Raw genomic sequence first — 25,330 nt, forward strand, 5'->3', positions numbered from 1 at the left:
ATTGCAATAAAAAGAAAATATCACAAAATGCACATAGGGCTTCATAGCAATGAGTGCCAAAAGTTTCAATAGATAGGAACAGAATATTCACACATGCACACACACACGACTATATTCCTTACTTAGATTTGACTGATACTTTGTGCAAAAAAATGACACATTATTTTTTATTGAACAGATGTGCCTTAAAATAGGTTCTATTCCTTTTTCTTGATTTAGACTCGTTTTTTAACCAAAGGAAAAAATACTTCAACCTATACCAAAGTGAGAGTATGGTTTTGAACGGGTTTAGCTGGTTTACCAATGCCAAAACATTCAGATGAAACGTAAGAAAATTCTGTTAATCATGCATATGTTTGATTATTTGATGCCGTCCACGAGCTGTTTTAAGTATGTGGATGCTTTGGCATCATACACAGTAGAAAAAACATGATAATTCCTAATGATCAATCCATTTATGTATTCATTCATTCTACAGATGATTATTTTGTAACTATTAAATGTAATGTGCTGCATTAGGTGTTGTAAACAACTCACAGACATTCAAGGATCAGAATTTGTGGTGAAGAAGCTTACAATGAGATGTAAGGGGAAAAATGCGAACTCAAGTCAGAATGGGTTCCACACTTCAAATGGCTAAAATTTCCATAGCATTAATAAAATAAAGAAAATAACTTTCCAAATTAGATGAAGAAGGTAACGTTTAATATGAAATTTGAAAGTGTAGAATTTTTATAATTAGAAACTAGCCATAAAATAGGAAATATATAAAATAAGAAATTTATATAAGAAAATTCTATATGCATTCATTAATGATTACAATCCAAGACACTAATGATTTGTATTGCAAAGTTACCCTTTATTTATATTGAAATTTTTTTGAATGTGTAGGAATAAATACTCTGTATTTTATTTCTAAGCAAAGAAATTCTATTAAATGCCATGTGAAATGCTCTTTTTAGAAAATCAATTTTTAAAAGATTTATATATTTTGAAAATAAGAGTTACAGAGAGGGAGGGAGGGAGGGAAGGAGGGAGAGAGAGAGAGAATCGTCCATCTGCTGATTCACTCCCCAGATGGCCACAGGAGCCAGGACTCCTGAAGCCAAGACTTAGGAGCTTTATTTATTTTATTTTATTTTATTTTATTTTGACAGGCAGAGTGGACAGTGAGAGAGAGAGACAGAGAGAAAGGTCTTCCTTTTGCCGTTGGTTCACACTCCAATGGCTGCCACGGCCGGCGCGCTGCGGCCAGCACACCGCGCTGATCCGAAGCCAGGAGCCAGGTACTTATCCTGGTCTCCCATGGGGTGCAGGGTCCAAGTACTTGGGCCATCCTCCACTGCACTCCCTGGCCATAGCAGAGAGCTGGCCTGGAAGAGGGGCAACCGGGACAGAATCTGGCGCCCCAACCGGGACTAGAACCAGGTATGCCGGTGCCACAAGGCGTTAAAAGTTTCTTCTCTTTTTTTTTTTTTTTTTTTTTTTTTTTTGACAGGCAGAGTGGACGGTGAGAGAGAGACAGAGAGAAAGGTCTTCCTTTTTGCCGTTGGTTCACCCTCTAATGGCCACCACGGCTGGCATGCTGCGCTGATCTGAAGCCAGGAGCCAGGTGTTTCTCCTGGTCTCCCATGGGGTGCAGGGCCCAAGCACTTGGGCCATCCTCCACTGCACTCCTGGGCCATAGCAGAGAGCTGGCCTGGAAGAGGGGCAACCAGGACAGAATCCAGCACCCTGACCGGGACTAGAACCCCGTGTGCTGGCGCCGCAAGGCAGAGGATTAGCCTATTGAGCCCTGGTGCCAGCAAGAGTTAGGAGCTTTATCTGGGTCTCCCACATTGGTGGCAAGGGCCCAAACACTCGAGCCGTCTTCCACTGCTTTTCCCAGGCCATTAGCAGGGAGCTGAATTGGAAGTAGTGCATCCAGGACACAAATCCAGGTGCCCATAAGGGATTCCGGCATCACAGCAGAAGCAATACCACAGAAGCTATGCCACAATGCTGGACCTGAAAATAAATTTTTTACATAAGTAACTTCCCCTCCCTCTTGAATTCTGTCTGGCAGATAAGAGGGATGCATGATATTTTCACCAAATTCTCTTCAAAATCAAAAAGCTCTTCATGGTACTAGCATAAAAACTGAATCATAGATCAATGGAACAGAATGAAAAGTCCAGAAATTAATCCATGAAAATACAGCCAACTGATTTTTTTGACAAAAGTGCTCAGACCATACAGTGGAGTAAGAATATGTCATCAATAAATGGTACTATCAAAACTGGATGTATATATGTAGAAGAATGAAACTAGATCCATGCCTCTCACCATATAAAGAAATCAACTCAATCCCATCAAAGTGGCATGTACCAATGCCATCTCACTAGTCCCAGTGATCAATTTCTGTTCACAATTGATCATAATGATAGGACTAAGAATCAAAGGGATCATATAAACAAGAATAGTGTCTGCAAATACTAGCTGATAGAATAAAAAAGGGAGAGAACGATCCAACATGGGAAGTGAGATACACAGCAGACCCATAGAATGGCAGATGTCCTAAACAGCACTCTGGCCTCAGAATCAGCCCTTAAGGCATGCGGATCCGGCTGAAAAGCCCATGAGAGTATTTCAGGTATGGAAAGCCAAGACACTCTGGGGGGGGGGACCTAAATGAAAGATCTCCGCGAGTGAGATCCCAGTGGAAAGAATGGGTCATCAAAGAAGGAGGTACCTTTCTCTGAAGGGAGGAGAGAACTTCCACTTTGACCATGGCCTTGTCTAAATATGATCAGAGTTGGTGAATTCAGGGGGCTTCCATAGCCTTGGCAGCTCATGACAAGAGCCTAGGGTGATTACTGAGGCCATAAACAAGAGTGTCAATTTGTTAAGTCAACAACAAGAGTCACTGTGCACATACTCCTCGTGTAGGATGTCTGTCCTTAGTGTGCTGTACATTGAGATTTAATGCTATAACTAGTACTCAAACAGTATTTTTCACATTATGTTTCTGTGTGGGAGCAAACTGTTGAAATCTTTACTTAATGTATGCTAAACTGATCTTCTGTATACAAAAATAATTGAAAATGAATCTTGATGTGAATGGAAGGGGAGAGGGAGTGGATAAGGGGAGGGTTGAGGGTGGGAGGGATGTTTTGGGGGGGAAGCCATTGTAATCCATAAGCTGTACTTTGGAAATTTATATTCATTAAATAAAAGTTAAAAAAAAAGAGTGTCAATTGTTAATCAACAACAGGAGTCACTGTGCATTATTCCCCATGTAGGATCTCTGTCCTTAATGTGTTGTACTATGTGAATTGATGGTATAACTAGTACTCATACAGTACTTTATACTTTGTGTGTCTGTGTTGGTGCAAACTGTTGAAATCTTTACTTAGTATATACTAAATATTTTCTGTATATAAAGATAATTAAAAATTAATCTTAACAAAGAATGTGATGGGAGAGGGATTAGGAGACAGGACGGTTTGCAGGTGGGAGGGAGGTTATGGGGAGAAAAACTGGTACAATCCAAAAGTTGTACTTTTGAAATTTATATTAAAGTTAATGCAACAACACATCAGAAAGATCATCCACCCAGACCAAGTGGGATTTATCCCTGGTATGCAGGGATGGTTTAATGTGCGCAAGACAATCAATGTGATACACCACATTAACAGACTGCAGAAGAAAAACCACATGATTATCTCAATAGACGCCGAGAAAGCATTTGATAAAATACAACACCCGTTCATGATGAAAACTCTAAGCAAACTGGGTTTGGAAGGAACATTCCTCAATACAATCAAAGCAATCTATGAAAAACCCACAGCCAACATCCTATTGAATGGGGAAAAGTTGGAAGCATTTCCACTGAGATCTGGTACCAGACAGGGATGTCCACTCACACCACTGCTATTCAATATAGTTCTGGAGGTTCTAGCCAGAACTATTAGGCAAGAAAAAGAAATTAAAGGGATACAAATTGGGAAGGAAGAACTCAAACTATCCCTCTTTGCAGATGATATGATTCTTTATTTAGGGGACCCAAAGAACTCAACTAAGAGACTATTGGAACTCATAGAAGAGTTTGGCAAAGTAGCAGGGTATAAAATCAATGCACAAAAATCAACAGCCTTTGTATACACAGACAATGCCACGGCTGAGGAAGAACTTCTAAGATCAATCCCATTCACAATAGCTACAAAAACAATCAAGTACCTTGGAATAAACTTAACCAAGGACGTTAAAGATCTCTATGATGAAAATTACAAAACCTTAAAGAAAGAAATAGAAGAGGATACCAAGAAATGGAAAAATCTTCCATGCTCATGGATTGGAAGAATCAATATCATCAAAATGTCCATTCTCCCAAAAGCAATTTATAGATTCAATGCGATACCAATCAAAATACCAAAGACATTCTTCTCAGATCTAGAAAAAATGATGCTGAAATTCATATGGAGACACAGGAGACCTCGAATAGCTAAAGCAATCTTGTACAACAAAAACAAAGCTGGTGGCATCACAATACCAGATTTCAGGACATACTACAGGGCAGTTGTAATCAAAACAGCATGGTACTGGTACAGAAACAGATGGATGGACCAATGGAACAGAATTGAAACACCAGAAATCAATCCAAACATCTACAGCCAACTCATATTTGATCAAGGGTCCAAAACCAATCCCTGGAGTAAGGACAGTCTATTCAACAAATGGTGCTGGGAAAATTGGATTTCCATGTGCAGAATCATGAAGCAAGACCCCTACCTTTCACCTTACACAAAAATTCACTCAACAAGGATTAAAGACTTAAATCTACGACCTGACACCATCAAATTATTAGAGAGCATTGGAAAAACCCTGCAAGATATAGGTACCGGCAATGACTTCTTGGAAAACACCCTAGAAGCACAGGCAGTCAAAGCCAAAATTAACATTTGGGATTGCATCAAATTGAGAAGTTTCTGTACTGCAAAAGAAACAGGAAAGTGAAGAGACAACCGACAGAATGGGAAAATATATTTGCAAACTATGCAACTGATAAAGGGTTGATCACCAGAATCTACAAAGAAATCAAGAAACTCCACAAGATCAAAACAAACAACCCACTTAAGAGATGGGCCAAGGACCTCAATAGACATTTTTCAAAAGAGGAAATCCAAATGGCCAACAGACACATGAAAAAATGTTCAAGATCACTAGCAATCAGGGAAATGCAAATCAAAACCACAATGAGGTTCCACCTCACCCCAGTTAGAATGGCTCACATTCAGAAATCTACCAATAGATGCTGGAGTGGATGTGGGGAAAAATGGACACTAACCCACTGTTGGTGCGAATGCAAATTGGTTAAGCCACTGTGGAAGTCAGTCTGGAGATTCCTCAGAAACCTGAATATAACCCTACCATTCAAGCCAGCCATCCCACTCCTTGGAATTTACCCAAAGGAAATTAAATTGGCAAACAAAAAAGCAGTCTGCACATTAATGTTTATTGCAGCTCAAATCACAATAGCTAAGACCTGGAACCAACCCAAATGCCCATCAACAGTAGACTGGATAAAGAAATTATGGGACATGTACTCAATAGAATACTATACAGCAGTCAAAAACAACGAAACCCAGTCATTTGCAACAAGATGGAGGAATTTGGAAAACATCATGCTGAGTGAACTAAGCCAGTCCCAAAGGGACAAATATCATATGTTCTCCCTGATCAGCGACAACTAACTGAGCACCAAAGGGGAAACTTGTTGAAGTGAAATGGACACTATGAGAAGCAGTGACTTGATCAGCTCTTGTCCTGACTGGTGATGTACAATGTAATACTTTATCCATTTTAGTATTTTTTTTTGTTCTAGTACCATTGGTTGGACTCTGTAATTAACACACAATTATTCTTAGGTGTTTAAATTTTAACTGAAAAGTGATCACTGTTAGGAATTTGGAAAACATTATGCTGAGTGAAATAAGCCAATCCCAAAGGGACAAATACCACTTGTTCTCCTTGATAGGTGACAACTAACTGAGCACCAAAAAGGAAACCTGTTAAAGTGAAATGAACACTAGGAGAAACGGTGACTTGATCAGCCCTCACCCTGACTGTTGATGAGCAGCTTAATATGTTATCCCTCTTAGTATTTTTTTTTTGTTTGTTCTACTTAATACTTTTGGTTGAATATTGTAATCAATACACAATTCTTCTTAAGTGCTGACACTTAACTGAAAAGTGATTGCTGTTAAATATGAGTGGGAATAAGAGAAGGAAGAGGCCGGCGCCGCGGCTCAATAGGCTAATCCTCCGCCTAGCGGCGCCGGCACACCGGGTTCTAGTCCCAGTCAGGGCACCGGATTCTGTCCCGGTTGCCCCTCTTCCAGGCCAGCCCTCTGCTGTGGCCAGGGAGTGCAGTGGAGGAAGGCCCAGGTGCTTGGGCCCTGCACCCCATGGGAGACCAGGAAAAGCACCTGGCTCCTGGCTCCTGCCATCGGATCAGCGCGGTGCGCCGGCCGCAGCGCGCCGGCCGCGGCGGCCATTGGAGGGTGAACCAACGGCAAAAGGAAGACCTTTCTCTCTGTCTCTCTCTCTCACTGTCCACTCTGCCTGTCAAAAAAAAAAATAAAAATAAAAATAAAATAAAAAAAAAAAAAGAGAAGGAAGAGATGTGCAATTCGGGACATGCTCAAGCTGACTTACCTCAAACAGTAGAGTTAGAAACATACCAGGGGATTCTAATTCAATCCCATCAAGGTGGCATGTACCAATGCCATCTCACTAGTCCCAGTGATCAATTTCTGTTCACAATTGATCGTAATGATAGGACTAAGAACCAAAGGGATCACATAAACAAGAATAGTGTCTGCAAATACTAGCTGATAGAATCAAAAAGGGAGAGAATGATCCAACATGGGAAGCACAGGCAACAAAAGCAAAACCAGACAGATGGGATTATACCAAACTCAGAAGCTTCTGTACAGCAAAGGAAACAATCAATAGAGTGAAGAGACATCCAACAGAATGAGAAAAATATTTGTAAGCTACCTATCCTACAAAGGATTAATATCTTAATATACAGAATATTTCAATCCCTCAAAATGCTACAATGGGAAAACAATCAATCCAGCAGAGAAACGGGCACAGGACCTCAGTAGTCAGTTCTCAAAAGAAGAAACACAGCTGGCCAGCAAACATATGAGAAAAAATGCTCAACATCACTAGCCATCAGAGAAATGCAAATTAAACCATATGAGATTTCACCTCATCCTTATCAGAATAGCTATTATCCAAAAGATAGAAAGTAACAAATGCTGAGGAGAATATGGAAAAAGGAAAATTTTTATACATTGTTGGTAGGAATGTAAATTATGCAGTCATTGTGGTAAACACTATGGAGAGTTCTTTAAAAAGTAGGGATAGTCTTGCCATATGATCCAGCAATTTCACTACTGGGTATATACCCAAAAGACATGAACAATATACCTGAAACATCATGTTTATAACAGCACTGTTCACAATAGCAAAATATGGAATCAACTAAGGTGTCCATCATCGGATGAATGGATAAGGAAAATGCGGTTTATATATAAAACAATGGAATATTATTCAGCTATAAAAAAGAATGAAATTCTACCATTTGCATCAAAAAGGCTGAAACTGGAGGACAGCATGTTGAATGAAATAAACCAGACACAAACACTGCATGGTCTCCCTTATATGTGGGAGCTAAAACTAAAAAAGAAAAAATGCTTAAGACAAAAATAAAAAAAAAAAACAAAGAAATGTCTGTGTGTATCAGTACTGATGTACATAGTTTTGTCAAACTTTGTTTTATAACTTTATCAAACCAATAATTAAAAAGGATATATTATTGTTTTAATGAGGTATAATTATTTTAAATTTATTGAATATGAGTGATGTGGGCATCTTTTTTGTTATTGTTTATATCCCTTGATGTATTTTAAATTTTTTCATGTTGAACTCTTTATTTAGTGGAGCATTAAGTCTTTGATTATAATGTAAAATAAAATTATATTATCTTAAAAACTAAAATATAAGAATGAGAGGGGGAGGAGGGATGGAGGGAGGAAGGTAACTTTATATTTTTAGAATTATATCTATAAACTAAGTGGAATCTACTCTCTTTTTATTAATCCACATTAATATGAGTATTGATGAGAATTGTGCGATAGCTGCATCCTGTGACCCTGGCATTCCATATGGGAAATGGGATGGTTTGTGTCCCAGCTGGTCTACTTCCAATCCAAGTGCTTGGACCCCTGCACCCATGTGGGAGACCTGGAGACCTGGAATGTAGCTCCTGGCTTCTGGCTTCTGCCTGGTCCAGCCCTGGCTGTTGTGGCCATCTGTGGAGTGACCCAACAGATGGAAGATTTAGATTTTTATTTACTTATCTGAAAGATGCAGTTAGGAGAGAGAGAGAGAGAGAGAGAGAGAGAGAGAGAGAGATCTTCCATATACTGGTTTAATTCCCAAATGGCTGCAACAGCTGGGACTGAGCCAGAATGAAGCCAGAAGCCTAGAACTCCATCTTGGTCTCCCGCCTGTGTGCAGAGCCCCAAAGTACTTGGACCGCCTTCTATTTTTCCCCAGGGCATTAGCAGGAAGTTGGATTGGAAGTGGAGCAGCTGGGACTTGAATAGGAACATCGTATGTGATACTGACATTGCCAGTGGAGGCTTAAACTCTCACACCACAATGCTGTCCCTCAAATAAAAATCTTTGAAAAATGATTTTGAATAAGAAAAATTATAAAATCATTTGGCAAATAAAGAATAGTATGAACAAATGGGAAAAAAAACTATACAAAGATCTTTCATTTAGTCAACTAGAGAAGTCCATGTAGTGGCTGAGAGAAAGACAATCAGCATGGCACTATAGAATCTCCAATCTCTGAATCTCCATTGAGAAGGATTTTCCTGATCATCTTTGCAGGGCTTGATCTGCGATGACACAATTTAAAGTGTAAAGGGATAATAATGAAAGATCTCTGTTTCTTTGTTGGTCAGAAAAGTGGGCATAAATTAATTTTTCCAATCAGTAAGAGCTGAGCCATTTATACTTTTTATCATAGCATTTCTAAATATGTAGAGTAAGACTGATAATTCCTATACTGTCATATGGAAATACCTAGGGAGTTTTATTGCATGCTCTCTCTCTCTCCTATTGCCCTCTCTCTCTCTCTCTCTCTCTATATATATATATATATATATTCTATGATGAAACATAGGCAAATAACAAACTACCATCTATTATCATTTTCCATATTTTTCTGTCATTCGGACTCACTAATCGGCATTTCCATGAACAATTTACCCTGTTATCCTTATGCAAAATGCAAATGAGCTATGCTTCAAAACACCAACTTCTCACCATTTTTCTAGACCTGTTTTATCTAACCCTTCTCAGTATTTATCTACACTTATTTTGAACTAGAAAATTCTAGTTCAGAGATGAACATACCAGCTACAATGGCTCATTGAGCAAAGAGATATTGTATTTATATTTCATATAAAGAAATAATCCACAGCCTTCCATTTCCAGTGGGAGCCCCTTATGAGAGAACTCTGAAATTTCTCACCTTTCTGCTACAGCAGTTTTGTTAAATCTCTCCCTTCCATGGCCATTGAAGAACTCTGTTTGTTTCTGATTGTGATTGATCATGTGTTACTCTGCAGATTGTCTCTGTAAGTTTCATGAGGAATTGTAGTTACAAATTTCCATTGCATTTTAATGCTTGATTTATTGATGTTTATAAAGCCAAAGGTCAGTTCAATAGTTTAAAATAGTTGTAATAACACTGATAGTGAGTGAACACCTAGTTGTAAAAAAAAGAGAGAAAGAATGGAGAAAGTCTGGCTGAAAAGGTCAAAGTTGAATAGATACATATTTTGTAAAAGAAAATATTTAAAATGTATTCAAGCACCTAGAGTAACCTGAATTTAGGTGTCGTATTTCAACGATATTCAATTTCCTTTTGTTCCTGAGAATGGAAGAGAAGGGAGAAATAATTTGCAAGGTATCTTACATTCTGTGCTTTTGTTTAGCATTCATTTTTCTTCCAAGTTCCAGTTTTGAGGATGAAGTATTTTTGTTTTAGGGCAAGAGAAAACAAGAAGCTATTTGAGCTATTTGCATTGCCAGCACATGGTTAGACTATTTCCCAAAATGTATTAAAGTTACTCATTTCCATTGTATTCAAGAGCTAATTGATTGAAGTTTATAAAATACTGAAATTATAAAAAGTTTATAATTACCTGATAATCATCATTATGCATTTTCTCTACAATTTTAGAGTCAGATTAAGAAAAATTACCCAAAATGTGAAATTGAAGTAGGAGTGGTAAAGGCAGCATATGCTGTCAAATTATTTAACAAATCAACTCGAGGTTTAGCTGTTATTTAGAATAATCTACCTGTGGTTTGCTTTGTGATTTACTACTTGCCTAGAGCCCAGACTATATGAAGTTACTTGTCAATTTACAAAGCTCTGTCCAGTAGTTAAGAAAATGCCAAAGGTCATGCTTTATTGCCTTCCAGACATTTACTGTTTTTGCTTCTAACTCAGTAAACATTTTAGAATCTCTTACTGGTGAATTATATCACCCTTGCTCCTCAGCATGCTTGTTGAACAAGCTTCATTATTTTAAATGTTTCCATATTAACTAAATAATGAATTAATTACTGTGTTCATTCTATATTTTCAGAGTTGTGGGTTTTCTTAATCTTAAGATTATGCAGCAGGGCTGGTGCTCTGACACAGTGTGTTAATCCTCCAGCTGTGGCGCCAGCATTCCATGTAGGCACTTGTTCAAGTTCTGGCTGCTCCACTTCTGATCCAGCTCTCTGCTATGGCCTAAGAAAGCAGTGGAAGATGACCCTAGTCCTTGGGCCCCTGCACCCACGTGGGAGACCTGGAAGAAGCTCCTGGCTCCTGGCTTCGGATCGGCAGAGCTCCAGCCTTTTCAGCCATTTAGGGAGTGAACAAGAATATGGAAGATGATTCTCTGTCTCTTCCTCACTGTCTTTAACTCTACTTGCCAAATAAATAAATAAAAATCTTTAAAAAAATAGATTGGGGCCAGCACTGTGGTGCAGTGGATTAACACCCTGGCCTGAAGCGCTGGCATCCCATATTTGGCGCCGGTTCTAGTCCCGGCTGTTCCTCTTCCTATCCAGCTCTCTGCTATGGCCTGGAAAAACAGTAGAAAGTGTCCCAAGTCCTTGGGTCCCTGCACCCACATGGGAGACCTGGAAGAAGCTCCTGGCTCCTGGCTTCGGAGCAGTGCAGCTCCAGCTGTTGCGGCCAATTGGGGAGTGGACCATCAGATAGAAGACCTCTCTCTCTCTCTCTGCCTCTCCTCTCTCTGTTTAACTCTGACTTTCAAATAAATAAATTTTAAAAAATTATGCAGGTTGAGTAACCCTTACCTGAAATGCTAGGAACCAGAAAGATTTGAGATTTTTTTCTGATTTGGAATATTTACATATATATAATGATATATCTTGGGGTTTGGGGATGGTATCTAAGTATTAAATTCATGTATGTTTCATATAGTTTAAACACATAGCCTGAAAGTAATGTTATACAATATGTTTAGTATATCTGTGTTTTGACTGTGACCTATCCATCACATGAAGTCAGGTGTGTAACTTCCTACATGGGATCCCCAGAAGAAGCTCCTGGCTCCTGGTCTTAGATCCGGCCCAGGCCCAGCCCCAGCTGTTTTGGCCATTTGAGGAGTGAACCATTGTGTGGAAGACCTTTCTCTCTGTCTCTCCCTCTCTGTCTATAACTCTGCCTCTCAAATAAATAAAATCTTTTTTTAAAAATAGGTAATATATTTAATTTTGTGCTAAGAAATGTTTTCTTTAGATGAGCATAAAATTTATGTTTCTTTGGTTTTGGAAATAACATCTTTTATTTGAATACAGTAATTAAAATAATGACAAAGATATAGGATCACAAAATTATACCAAATTTTCACTCTTGAAAATATCTTCTTTATTTTAAATATCAATCCAAACAAAAATCAGACCTTAAGATTTCCTTACAAAAATGCAATATGACTTCAGATACAATGATGCCTCTTTGAAAAAAGTTGCCCTAGTTTGTTAAAAGAATAAACAATTGATTTAGATCGAAAGCTGTTATTATGATTAATTCCCAATGTATCATAAACTGGAGTATCAGCAAGAATGTTAATAATAAACAATGATCAAGTATTCCATTTGATTTGGATTGTTTCTTCCAAACATTAAAGAACCTAATTTTGTGCCAGGCATAGAGCTGTCCCTCCATCTGTCCTCACTTCATCCTACCAACTTATTAATTTATTTTAAAAGTTTTCATACTATAAACTTATTTTTAAGGACTGTTCTATAAATTTTAATGCATGCATAGATTCATATGACCTCTACTGTCATAATCAGGATACAGAAAAGTTCCATCATTTCCCCAAATCTCTTGCTCTGTCCCTTTATTACGCCATTTACGATCCCTAACCCCTAGCAAGCATTTATTTGTTTTCAATTACAATAGTCTTGGCCAGCGCCACAGCTCACTGGGCTGATCCTCCACCTGCGGTGCAGGCACTCCAGGTTCTAGTCCCGGTCGGGGCGCCAGATTCTGTCCCGGTTGCCCCTCTTCCAGGCCAGCTCTCTGCTGTGGCCCGGGAAGGCAGTGGAGGATGGCCCAAGTGCTTGGGCCCTGCACCCCATGGGAGACCAGGAGAAGTACCTGGCTCCTGGCTTCGGATCAGCGCAGTACCGGCCGTAGCGTCCATTTGGGGAGGGAACCAACGGAAAGGAGGACCTTTCTATCTGTCTCTCTCTCTCACTGCCTAACTGCCTGTCAAAAAAAAAAAAAATTACAATAGTCTTCCCTTTTCTGAGTCAGAAAAGGGAAGTCTTAATGTATGTAACTGTTGAAGCTGACTTTTTCACTCAGTACACTAATGTTGATACTTGCCAAGTTATTGTCTGTATCATTAATCAGCTCTATTTTATTGCTGAGTAGGATTACATTGTAAATTTGTACCCATGTTAGTTTTATTTGTTTACCCAATGCAGGATATCTGGGTTTATCCCGTCATGAATAAAGTTCTATAATCGTTTTTGCACATCGTTTTATATGAACATACATGTTTACTTCTCTAAATGTAAATACCCAAGAGTAGGATTGCTGGATAATGTGGTAAGTATATGTGAGCATTTCAGGCGTGGAAAGCCAAGATACTCTGGCAAAAAATGACCTCATGAAAGATTCCGGTGTAAAGAAGGGGCCATCAAAGAAGGAGGTACCATTCTCTGAAGGGAGGAGAGAACTTCCACTTTGATTATGGTCTAGTCTAAATAATGTCTGAGTTTGTGGACGCAAGAGGCTTCCATAGCCTTGGCAGCTCATGACAAGAGCCTTGGGTGATCACTGACATCATAAATAAGAGAGTCAATTGTTAAGTCAACAACAGGAGTCACTGCGCACTTGCTCCCCATGTAGGACCTCTGTCCTTAATGTGTTGTACTATGAGAATTAACAGTAAAACTAGTCTTCAAATAGTGCTTTATACTTTGGTGTCTGTGTGGGTGCAAACTGTTGAAATCTTTACTTAGTATAGAGTTGGTCTTCTGTATATAAAAATAATTGAAAATGAATCTTAATGAAGAATGGGATGGGAGAGAGAGTAGGAAGTGGGATGGTTTGGAGGTGGGAGGCCGGGTATGGGGGGGGGGAGAACTGATATAATCCAAAATTTGTACTTAGTAAAGTTATATTTATTAAATAAAAGCTTTCTTTTTAAAAAAAAAAAAAGGCCGTCAAACCTTTTCCCCAAAGTAGCTGAATAATTTTGATTCAATACCAGTGCGTGAAAGCTCCTGTTGCTCCACATCCCTAACAGAAGGTGACTTTGCAGTGTTTTAGACATTTTAATAGTTAACGATGTTTTTCAAAGACTTAGTTATTTATTTATTTGAAAGGCAGAGTTGTAGAGAGGCAGAGAGAGAGACGGATCTTCCATCTGCTGCTTCACTCCCCAGATGGCCGCAACAGCCGGGGAGATGAGCCAATCTGAAGCCAGGAGCTAGAAGCTCCTTCCTGGTCTCCCACGTGGGTGCAAGAGCCCAAGCACTTGGGCCATCTTCTACTGCTTTCCCAGGCCATAGCAGAGAGCAGGATTAGAAGTGGAGCAGCCAGGACTAGAACCGGCGCCCATATGTGTTGCTGGCTCTGCAGGTGGTGCCTTTACCAGATAAGACACAGTGCCAGACCCAACAATGTTTCAATGTTTTTAAAAGCATTTATTTCTCTGAAAGTCAGATCAACAGAGAGAGAGGAAGAGAGAGAGAGATCTTTCATCCACTAGTTCACTTCCCAAATGGCCCCAACAGCCAGATCTGGACCAGGCCGAACCCAGAGTCATGAAATTCCATCCTGGTCTCCCACAGGAATGGAAAGGGCCCAAGTACTTGGGACATCTTTTGCTGATTTCCCAGGTGCATTGACAGGAAACTGGACTGGAAGTGGAGCAGCTGGTACTTGAACCAGCACTCGAATATTGGGGTACTGGCATCATAAGCAGCAGCTTCATCTGCTGTGCCACAATACTAGCTTCAAAGATTAATAATGTTGATTATCTCTTTTATATACCAATTTGCCCTGCATATATCATATATCACCTTTGGTGAGTTTTATTTGAAATCTTTTTCCCATTTGAAAACTAAAATTTTTTTACAGTTGATGTTTATGAGTCTTTATATTTTTGGATACAATTACTTTGTCACATATGTGACTGCCAAAAAATTCCTCCTAATCATTGAAATACTTCTTTTTTCCTTTCTGTTTAACAGTGTCATTGGCAGGGCAAAAGTGTTCAAGTTTTTAATACTGATGAAATGCAATTTTATGGAAATATTTTTATTGTCTTAGCTAAAAACTCTTTGCCTAACCCCAAGTCACAGAGATTTTTCTGTATTTTTTTCCCTAGAAGTCTTATTGCTTTATGTTTGTCTTTATATCTTTGTCAAAAATGATAAAGGTGTGGGACTGGTGTTGTGACACAGTGGGTTAAGCCACCTATTGGAATGCCCACTTCCCATATTGGAGTTCCAAGTTTTGAGTCCCAGTTACTCTGCTTCCAAACCAGCTTCCTGCTGATGAGTCCTGGGAGGTAGCTGATGATGACTTAAAGTGCTTGGGGCCCTGCTACCCATGTTAGAGACCAGGATGGAGCTCTAAGCCCATGGCTTTCACCTGGCCCAGCCCTGGCTTTTGCAAGCATTTGGTGTATGAGTGAGCAGATGAAGGTCTCTTTCTCTCCCTTTCCCTCATTCTCTCCCTCTTCCTGTCCCACTCCCTTTGCTCCCTCTGCCTTTCAGGAAAGATGAAAATGAACATTTAAAAAGATCATATAGTTGTACTTATGAACACTATTTTCTTTTTGTTTCATTGGTTTATATGTTTGTGCATTTCCCCGAATCAAGCAATTGTGGCTAAGTAGCTTTATAGTAATTCATAAAATTCTGCAGTGTGAAGCTTCCAATTTTTTTCCTCATAATTGTTTTACACACATCTCACTTCCTTTACTTTCTGATGCACATTTTAGAATCAGTTTGCTTTCATCTCTAAATAATCCTTCATGGATTGTGAATGGAATTTCACTCAGTTTATAGATCAGTTTGGGAAGCCTTGATATCATCACTGCATTGAATCTCCAAATGAGCATAGTATGTTGTTCTGTTTCTTACTCTGATTTCCATTATCACCAATTTGTAGTTTTCAGTAGAGAGATCTACTGTTGTATGAATGAATCATTCAAAGTTCATGTTTTGGAAACTTAATCCACAATGCAACAATAATGGGCAGTGGGACCTTTTATTTAGGTCTTGAGGGCACCGCCCTCATAGGTGGATTAAGACCTTTATAAAAGAGTTTTGATGAGGGAATGTAGTTCATTTTGTTCTTTCATCTGTGCCTTCTGAGGACCAAGTGTTCCTCTCTAGAAGATACAGTATTCAAGGCACCACCTTGAAAGTATGAATGAGATACTCACCAAAGAACGAAATACCCAGCAACTTGCTCTATGACATCTCAGCCTCTAGAACCATGAAAATAAAGTTATATTCCTTATGAGTCGTTCACTCTGTAGTATTCCACCATACTCAAAATCAAAATAAAAATCAGCACCAAGAAGTAGGGTTGTTGTTATAACAAATATCTAAAAATGTGGAAGTAGCTTTGGCAGTGGAATGCAAAGTAACAGGTAGAGGCTAGAACATGTTTTAAACAAATACAGGAAAAAGCTTGTGCTACCATGAATGGAGCATTAAGGGCAATTTTGGTGAGGACTCCAAAGAGGAAAACTATGGAGAAAAATTGATTGCTCTTAAAGATTAGTTAAGTAGTTGTAAACAGAATGTTGGTAAAAATATGGACAATAAAAGCCATTCTGATGAAGTCTTAGAAAGGAAGAATATCTTGTTGAAAACTGAGAGAAAGCTCATCCTGTCACAAAATGGCAAAGAACTTGGCTGAACTCTGCTCATGACCTAGAAGTTTGTAGAAAGCAGAACTTAAGAGTGAAGACCCGGGACATTTGGCAGGAGAAATTTCTAAGCAGCAAAGTGTTCAGGATACTCCATGTCTTCTCTCAACTACTTATAGTGAAGTGAGTGAGCAGAAAATGAATTTAAAGACGGAATGTATCTTTAAATGGAAAACGGAATGTGAAGATTTGGGAAACTGTCATCCTGACCATTTAAAGAATATAGAGTCAGTTTAGCAGAGTGTGGTAAGGGACTCTTTGATAAGGAGATTGGCATGGGTTGAAGGAAGTCAGATACATCAGGGCAATGGGAGAATGATCCCAAAGGCATTTCAGAGATCTTCAAGGCTGTCAGGCCCGTCCCAGGCCCATAATGTTAAGGCCTTGAGGATAGAGTAGTTTAAAAGAAGATGGCCAGAAAGCCAAGTGGGCTTGCTTTCTGCCCAATGCCACCTCAGACCTCTGCTCCTCACATTCTGGCATGAGCCCCCTTGGCCACCACAGTTGTGGTTCAGGTAGCTTCAGGTGTGTCTTGACCCATTATTGCTTGGGTCATGTGGTTCTAATTGTGCAGATGGAAAAATGGTTATTCTCAAGCCTTAAAATATAATGTTGTAAGCCGTTTTGCAGTTTAGAGTTCTGCAGGATCTGTTACCCCCTTTATTTCCTATTTCTCCCTTGTGGAATAAAAACATCTGTCCTGTGCCTGTCTCATCATTGTATTTTGCAAATATGTGACTTCTTTGATTTTGCAAGTTCACAACTGGAAAGCATTTGGCCATAGGATGAAACATACCTTTGAGTGTCATTCATGTCTAATTTAGAAGACAATAATTTGTGACTCTGGTCTTTAGATTTCTGAGTTGGCAATGGAACAAGTTAAGACTTTTAGGACCATTTTGATGTAGTCAATTTTTTTTTCATCTGAGAAGGCAATGAATTTTGGTGGTCAGGGACAGAATTCTAAGGTCTGAATGTGTTCACCACCATTCATACATTGGAAACTCAATCTCCAATGCAACAGTGTTGAGAGGTGGAGTCTTTTGGAAGGTGTTTAGATGATAAGGGTTCAGATTTCATGAATGAATTAATGCCCTAATAAAAGGACTTTAGGAAGAAGGTCGGTCCCCTTGAGGCCCTTCAGTCTTCTACTTGGAGAGGACACATCGTTCTTCTCAAGCAGATGAAGGCTTTAAGGCACCACTTTGAAAGCAGTGAGCAGCCCTCACTGGGCAACAAATTCCCTGGCACCTTGATCTTGGAGTTGCCAACCTCCAGAATGATGGGAAATAAATTTGGTTCTTCAGAAATTATCTAGTCTGAAGTGTTTTGTTATAATAGCAAACAAAAAAAAGACAAGAACCCTAGCATGTTTGTTAGATTTGTACCTAAATGTTTTCACTTTTTTGAGATATTTATCCATGCAGTTACAATCCATTGTAAATGAATTTTATTTTTAGAATTCTAGTGTACAATCATAAATTACTAGTATATAGGCATAAAATTGATCTCTAGGTTTGAATTTCATTGATTCCTGTTCTTAGATTCCATTCTTCTTGTTGCTTACTTTGGGTTTATTTCTTCTGCTTTTCTTTTTTTCTGCATTCTTTTTTATTTTTTATTTAAAAATTTTTTATTACTATAAAGAGGACAGATTTTATGCACTCCATACATACAGTTCCAGGAAGACAACTAGAGTTTGACTTTCAGACCTTATAAAACAATATAAACATTTTGTATTATAAATTTATCTCTAAGCACTGCTTTAGCTGCCCTAAAAATCTTGGCATTTTGTGTTTTCATTTATATTCAATTTAAAATATTTCCTAATTTCCCTTGAGCATTTCTGAATTACAAATTGTTAATAAGCAATATGTTGTTTAATTTCCATGTGTATTGGGATTTTCCTGTGATCTTTTCATTATTGATGTTATATTTAGTTTCATTTTTGTCACATGACATACTTCATATTAATTTGATTAATTTAAATTCATTAATAATTGGTATACAAATCAGAATATGGTCTATCTTGCTGCTCCATGTGTATTTCAAAAGAACATTTATTTGGTATTTCGGTGTGGAGGTCTTAAAAAAATTCAATTGGTTCCTGTTGGTTGATGATATTATTCAGCTTTTCAATATCCTCACTAATTTCTTAATTGATCTTAGCATTGAAAGAGGAGTGTTGAGGTCTCCAATCACAAATGCGGATTTGTCTACTTTTCCTAGTAGTTTTACCAGGTTTTCCATCATGTTTTTTTGAAGTTTTGTTGCTTGATACAAATACATTTAGGATTACTCTGTCTTCTTGGTGGATTTACCATTTGCCATTATGTAAATAATATGATTCTTGTGTTCGTGGTAATTTTATCTGATATTAATAAAGTTTTCCAGGTTTGTTGGAACATGAGTTATATGATATATCTTTTCACATTGTCTTCCTTTTAACTTCACTAGGATTTTCATTTGAATAGCAATTTACTAAGAAGGACATGAGGAGAACCTGTTGAAAGGAATGATGGATATGAAAGCAATGCAAGAAATACAAAAATTATGTACACAACTAATTTCATCTACAAATATCCAATTTTACCTAAAAATAGGTATTATATCTTTAAAATCAGTTGTACTTAATCAACTGTAATTGTGGATACTATCTTTGCACCCTCAGCTAACTCTAGGTACAGAAAAAATTTCCCAAGAAACATGCAAGTATGATACAGTGTTCATTATTAAAGAGAGTCTTTGCAAGTTCTTATGGCAGGTATGTATATTATAGTAATAGTCTTACAGGCACCAAAATGCAAAAGAAATGTAATTTTAAAATTATGCTCCCCATATTTCAAAAAATAGCACTGAAATTTGCACAAAGAAGTGAATCATTTTCTCTGTGTAAAATTATTGACACCTCTTTAAATTTTGACTTTTTTTTACATTTTTTGTACAAAAATTCACACTGTAAATAAATTTGACAAATTTTTGTTTATCTCAAAAGTTTAATGTTCAACCATGTGTATATGTACATGTTTCTCTACCTTAATTTCCTTCTGCTTTTTATAAACCTCCCAACATTCCTTTCTAAAATATAGATATAGATATAGATATAGATATAGATATAGATAGATATAGATATAGATATAGATATAGATATAGATATATTTGACAGGCAGAGTGGATAGTGAGAGAGAGAGACAGAGAGAAAGGTCTTCCTTTTGCCGTTGGTTCACCCTCCAATAGCTGCCACGGCTGGTGCTCTGCGGCCGGTGCACTGCAGCCTGCGCACTGCGCTGATCCGAAGGCAGGAGCCAGGTGCTTCTCCTGGTCTCCCATGGGGTGCAGGGTCCAAGCACTGGGGCCATCCTCCACTGCCCTCCCGGGCCACAGCAGAGAGCTGGCTTGGAAGAGGGGCAACCGGGACAGAATCCGGCGCCCTGACCGGGACTAGAACCCGGTGTGCCGGCGCTGCTAGGTGGAGGATTAGCCTAGTGAGCCGCAGCGCCGGCCTCTAACAGATATATTTTTAAAAGCCATATGTGTAATGCTTACACAACTCTTTGCACTGCTACTTAATTGTATTGGCTTCTTTTGCCCTTTCTATCTTTAGATTTAATTAAGTTGTGTTTTATTTAAATCTTTATGTTCCTTAAATATTTCAAAATATTTCCACAAAATTATAAGAAGCCATTATACAATCCATTTAAAAATCCTATGGGCAACCCAATATTCCCTCAGTTGCCTTCCCTAAAATCATAGGATAATGCATTGCTTTTTTATGTTTACATAACTTTGAATATTAGATGATGCAAATTTCATTGTTTTAACCACTCCCCACCCAAATAATTGGAATATTCCTTCTCACATGATTGAAAACAGGAAAACCCTGCTCAATGAGTAAAATGTGCTTTTATGTCACTATCACAGGCAATAGCTGAGTGGTTATAACCCCTGAGATTTGACTTCTAACCTACTTCAGGCTTCTCTTATCAGTAAAAGTATTTCCTCATCTGCTTTCCCTTACTTCCTTGCAGCTCTATAATAATCTGGAGAATACTGCTTTTATGAATCAGCTAAAATATTTCTATTGTTTTACTCTTTGCAATTCAGTGCTTTCATCTCTTTCTCTAGTTTTCTACCATTTCTCAAAGTATATATTTAATGAGTTTTATATTTTCTGTTATCGTGAATCTTTGCAATATCTAGTGAAGATCATGCAATATTGATTTGGGGGTCTTAAGAGTTATAGGGCTTAGAGGATTAATTATCATTTTGCTCATTAGTCATTTTAGTTTCTAGTTTTGCTATGTCCCTAGTGGAATGTAAAGTTCTAGAGGGTAAGAACTGTGACTTTCCCATGCAGTACATTCAGATGAACTCTTTTATGCATTGTATATCTATAAGGTAATCAATAAAATTTGATATTGTACGAAGTAGGTATTTTTCTGTATAAAGAATTTTCTGAAATGTTAGCAACAATTGTTATTATATTCAACAAACAACTTATGCTAACAAGAGAATGACATAACTATAACACAAGCAAGTCAGAAAAATCAATCAAATGCTGGTAGATATTTTTAAGCCAAATTAATATTTAGAATCACTTCCATAAATGATCTCTCATATTTTGAGGGTTTGGCAAACATTTCCACTTCTACATTTTATGTATTCTAACTTTAATATGAGTCTTGCCTACTAGACAATTTTCCAACATGGTAAGAAATCTATCTGCCCACATTCTGCCAAACACTCTGGAGTTTGCATATATTTTCTCTGAAATTATCCTATTTGCTTAAAAATTACCAAAATATCCCACTTATAGACTGTATAGTCTTTGACTCATCCCTAAAATCTAACTCATAGATGAATCATATCACAACTGGTTTATTTTGAAACTAACAAATCAAAACTAAACAACAACAGCAATACATCTTTTCCACATTTATAAACAATGTTTGAATTTCTAGATCCCCATCTTTCTGTTCTTGCATTGACAACTGCAACATTCAGTTTCTTCCTAAGAATGAACTGTATTTGAAGCCTAACATTTTCTTCACTTACACTTGCTAGATTCCTGTCAAACTTGGGAGGTAAGGCGCTCACGTGGGCGGCGCACAGGGAGGCTGAGCAACTCCACTGTCTTGGGACTATGTTGTCTGCCCTGGTGCCTCCCATTTGTAGCAAAGCCAGAGTACATGCATGTATTCTGGGTACTATCAGAGGAGGGCAAGAGAAGGATTGTTTCTCCCTGCAAAAAGTGGAGCACTTTATTAGTGACCTTACAGACCTGAAAGAGAGAAAAAGGCCCACAATTAGTTTCTCCCTTGAATTTCACTTTCCTTAATGGCTTTAGATCGTGTTAACATCATACTTCTCCACTCACTGACTCACCTCTTTGGTTTTAGAATGAACTTGGCTTTTTTGTCCATAATAAAACCTGTACAGTCACTGATGTTGATATGATCATTTTTGACAAAGAAATTTGTTACAACAGACTATTGAAATTTAGGGGAATTATGGAGAATTTTAAATACTGAGGAAGCAGGGGAAGTTACTTGGGCTGCTACAAGCGTGTGCTGTAGAAATGGAAATAGCAGGTTGAAACTGAACACGGGAAAATTTAGTCTGAATGTCAGGAAAAGTTGTCAACTCCTAGATTTAATTAGGTAGTGGAATAGTTTCCCAGAAGAAATGGCAGAAATTTATTGCTGGAGCTATTTAAAATTGGCCTGGACAAAGCACGAGGGAATATACAGAAGAGGGCAATCCTTCACAGATTCGCAAGGATTGATGTAGATAGCAATTCGTCTTTTGCATTTCTAATTTTCAGGACCATTATTCTAGCATTTCACTTCACAATGCTAACTAAATGTGTTCTCGTTAGCACTGTAACTCTGGAGATCAGAACGTTACATGATACCCACGGGGATATCCACAGATACTTTTTGGAAAAGAATGATCCAAGTTGAATATTGGCATTTAATTTATTAATGACATAGTTGTAATTTTTCCTTTTCTCTCCCTCCTTTTTATGATTGGGCAGAAAAAAATCCTTTGAGGAGGCTTCAGAATAGTACCCCAGCTCTTTTTTTGTTTTTCAAACAAGTTTATTTATTCTTACTTGAAAGGCAGAGAGAGAGAGAGAGAGGTCTTCCATCCACTGTTTCACCGCTGATTCACTCCTCAAATGTCTGTAACATTCAAGACTGGGCCACACCTAAGCCAGGAGCCCAGAACTCCATCTGGAACCCAAGCAGTTGAGCAAGCATCTGCTGCTTTCCCTGATGTGCATTCCCAGGCAGCTAGATTAGAGGCGGAGCCAGGAATGGAACTCTGAAATGAGATGCAACCATTCCAAGTGGCAGCTTAACCTGCTTCACCACGGTGTCAGCCCTCCTTTGGTAGCCCTTTTCTTCCTCTCTCTCTCATCTCTGTATGAGGATCAGGAACATTCTTTATTTATTTATTTATCTATTATTTTACTTTTCCATTTTGGGATAAATAATCAGTTCTTTAAAACCTATTCTAATTTACATTATCTGATTGAGTAAGCATCTCAAAAAGGTTTTTTTTTTTTTTCTTTTTGACTTTCTTGGGAAGTCCAGTGTATATTCCCATAATTAATACATTTATGATTTTCATTTAGAAGCTCTTTTTTCTCCATTCAGCCCCTCAATAAAGAGTGAAGAAGCAGAATCTGAAACTAGATGAAATGGTACTGATAACTGTCTCTTCAACAAACCTTTACTGTGAAAACAATAATTCTAGTTTATATGAGGCATGTGAGTATTTTTCTCTTAGAAAAAATAGATGATAAATGGGTGGATGGATGGATAGCTAGATAGATAGATGATAAACAGGCAGAGTACTCTTTGGCCATACTCATTGACTTGGAGTGTATTTTATTCAGTTACAAAATCCCTTCCCTTTTACTAAAGGTGTTATAAATACACCTTGCACGCTAAGCAGCACACATCGAGGCAGTTTTATAGGCATACAGTATTTCAACCAGTTTTTAGATCCTCTCCTTGTACTTTTCAGCCACATTAAAACTCAGAGGAGTACCTCCATACCTTCCACTATTAATAATAGCTAACAAAACATACAAAACAAAATCTAATTTCTGCCAGACAACATGTCATCTTCTTTTCATACATTATCATATTGGATCACCACAATAGCCCTGTGAGGTGGATAAGTAACTTGGCCAAGGTCACAAAGCTTGTAGTTGGCAGAATTAAACCTGAGTTGCAGATAATATGACACCTGTACACACACTCTCAAAAACACTGCACTGAAAAGCATATAGCCATTCTCTGAATGGGGAATAAGGATTCCTATAGAACACTCTGAAATCTGTGACTTTTGAGAACATTACGGATGAGTGTCAATAAATTATCTTCAGCGTGACAATGTATGCCACAATGATATGTGCAGAGAATCAAAAGGCTATACAAATTCCCTTAACATTTGATATTCAAATTAAGTCCTTCCCCCACCCCCTGCCCTGGCAGATTTGTTTTCCAGAGTCTACAAAGACATTCAGAGGGACTGCAAGTTGGGAGGTCTGCAGTTCACCAGATGTTAGAACCCAATGGCTGCTGACGGGGAGGTGTTTAGGACTTTTTCTATGCATTTGAATACAAAGCAAGATAACTAATCTGTTAGTCAAAATGTTCAAATTCTTTCATAACTCTGTGAAATGTAATTAGGTCACCACTAAGCCATTTATTTTGCACCAGAATAACCACAATTCCCTTAAACTAGTATTTTTATACATATCCTTGAACTATATGGGGAAAATGGATAGATACTGAGTTAAGCATAAGTGGCTTTCCTGTGGAGCAGTATCAATAGAAATGAACAGAACTTGACAGTCTAATGAATATTTTACAGAAAGAGAATCATCTTTATTATTTTGCTGATAATTTCCATTATTTAAATTATTTATGATATTCTAATACATACATTTTTATTGTTTATGAATGCAGTTGCATTGCTTAGATCATTATCAATGCTATCACTTAATTTCAAGATATTTGTTTAATAATCTGTATTACTAATAAATGAAAGTTATAGAATATCCAAACATGGGAAAGCAGCTATGCTTCATCCTCAAATTTGATATTATTATGCAGTGACTTTTCTAAGCTCCTTTTAATCAGCAAAAAAATGCTAGAAGTAATACTCGTCTAAGGGGAACAAACTAATTAGCAATAATGATAGCAGCTGAGAGCATACCTTGAAGCTGTTTTCTTTCCTGTCAATACAAGAGAAACAATGGTATCAACTGATAAAGGTAGCTTTGAGGGCTTGAACACTTTTTGCAACACAAGTAAAGATATATTACTAATTGGGTAGTTGGAGACAAGAAATCAGTAAACTCTTCCTAGTAATTTATGTACATGAAATAATTTTCTTCTTTTGGTCATGTGTTTATTAGGCTAGGTACTTTGAAAGTTGTCACTAATCAGCAGTCTATTTTAAACTGAAAGATCTGAAAGGACCAGATAAAAATCTGATTATAAAAAATACAGAATCATTGTGAATATTTATTTCCATTTACTGTTGGGTGAGAAAAACTTTAAAATATCACCCTCCTCCAGAAAAGAACAGATTAGATTTTGTGAAAGCTAAACACCATCGTTTTAAATGTCATATGGACAGAAGCAATGAGGAAAATTTCAAGAGCTAAATTATTATTTTTTTTTTTTGTCACAACAGGGGCTGAGATGCCATTGGAACTGGAATCCAGGTGGGTCTTCAGGTCTGATTGA

This window comes from Oryctolagus cuniculus, chromosome X, assembly GCF_964237555.1.
Source record: "Oryctolagus cuniculus chromosome X, mOryCun1.1, whole genome shotgun sequence".
Classification (NCBI taxonomy): Eukaryota; Metazoa; Chordata; class Mammalia; order Lagomorpha; family Leporidae; genus Oryctolagus; species Oryctolagus cuniculus.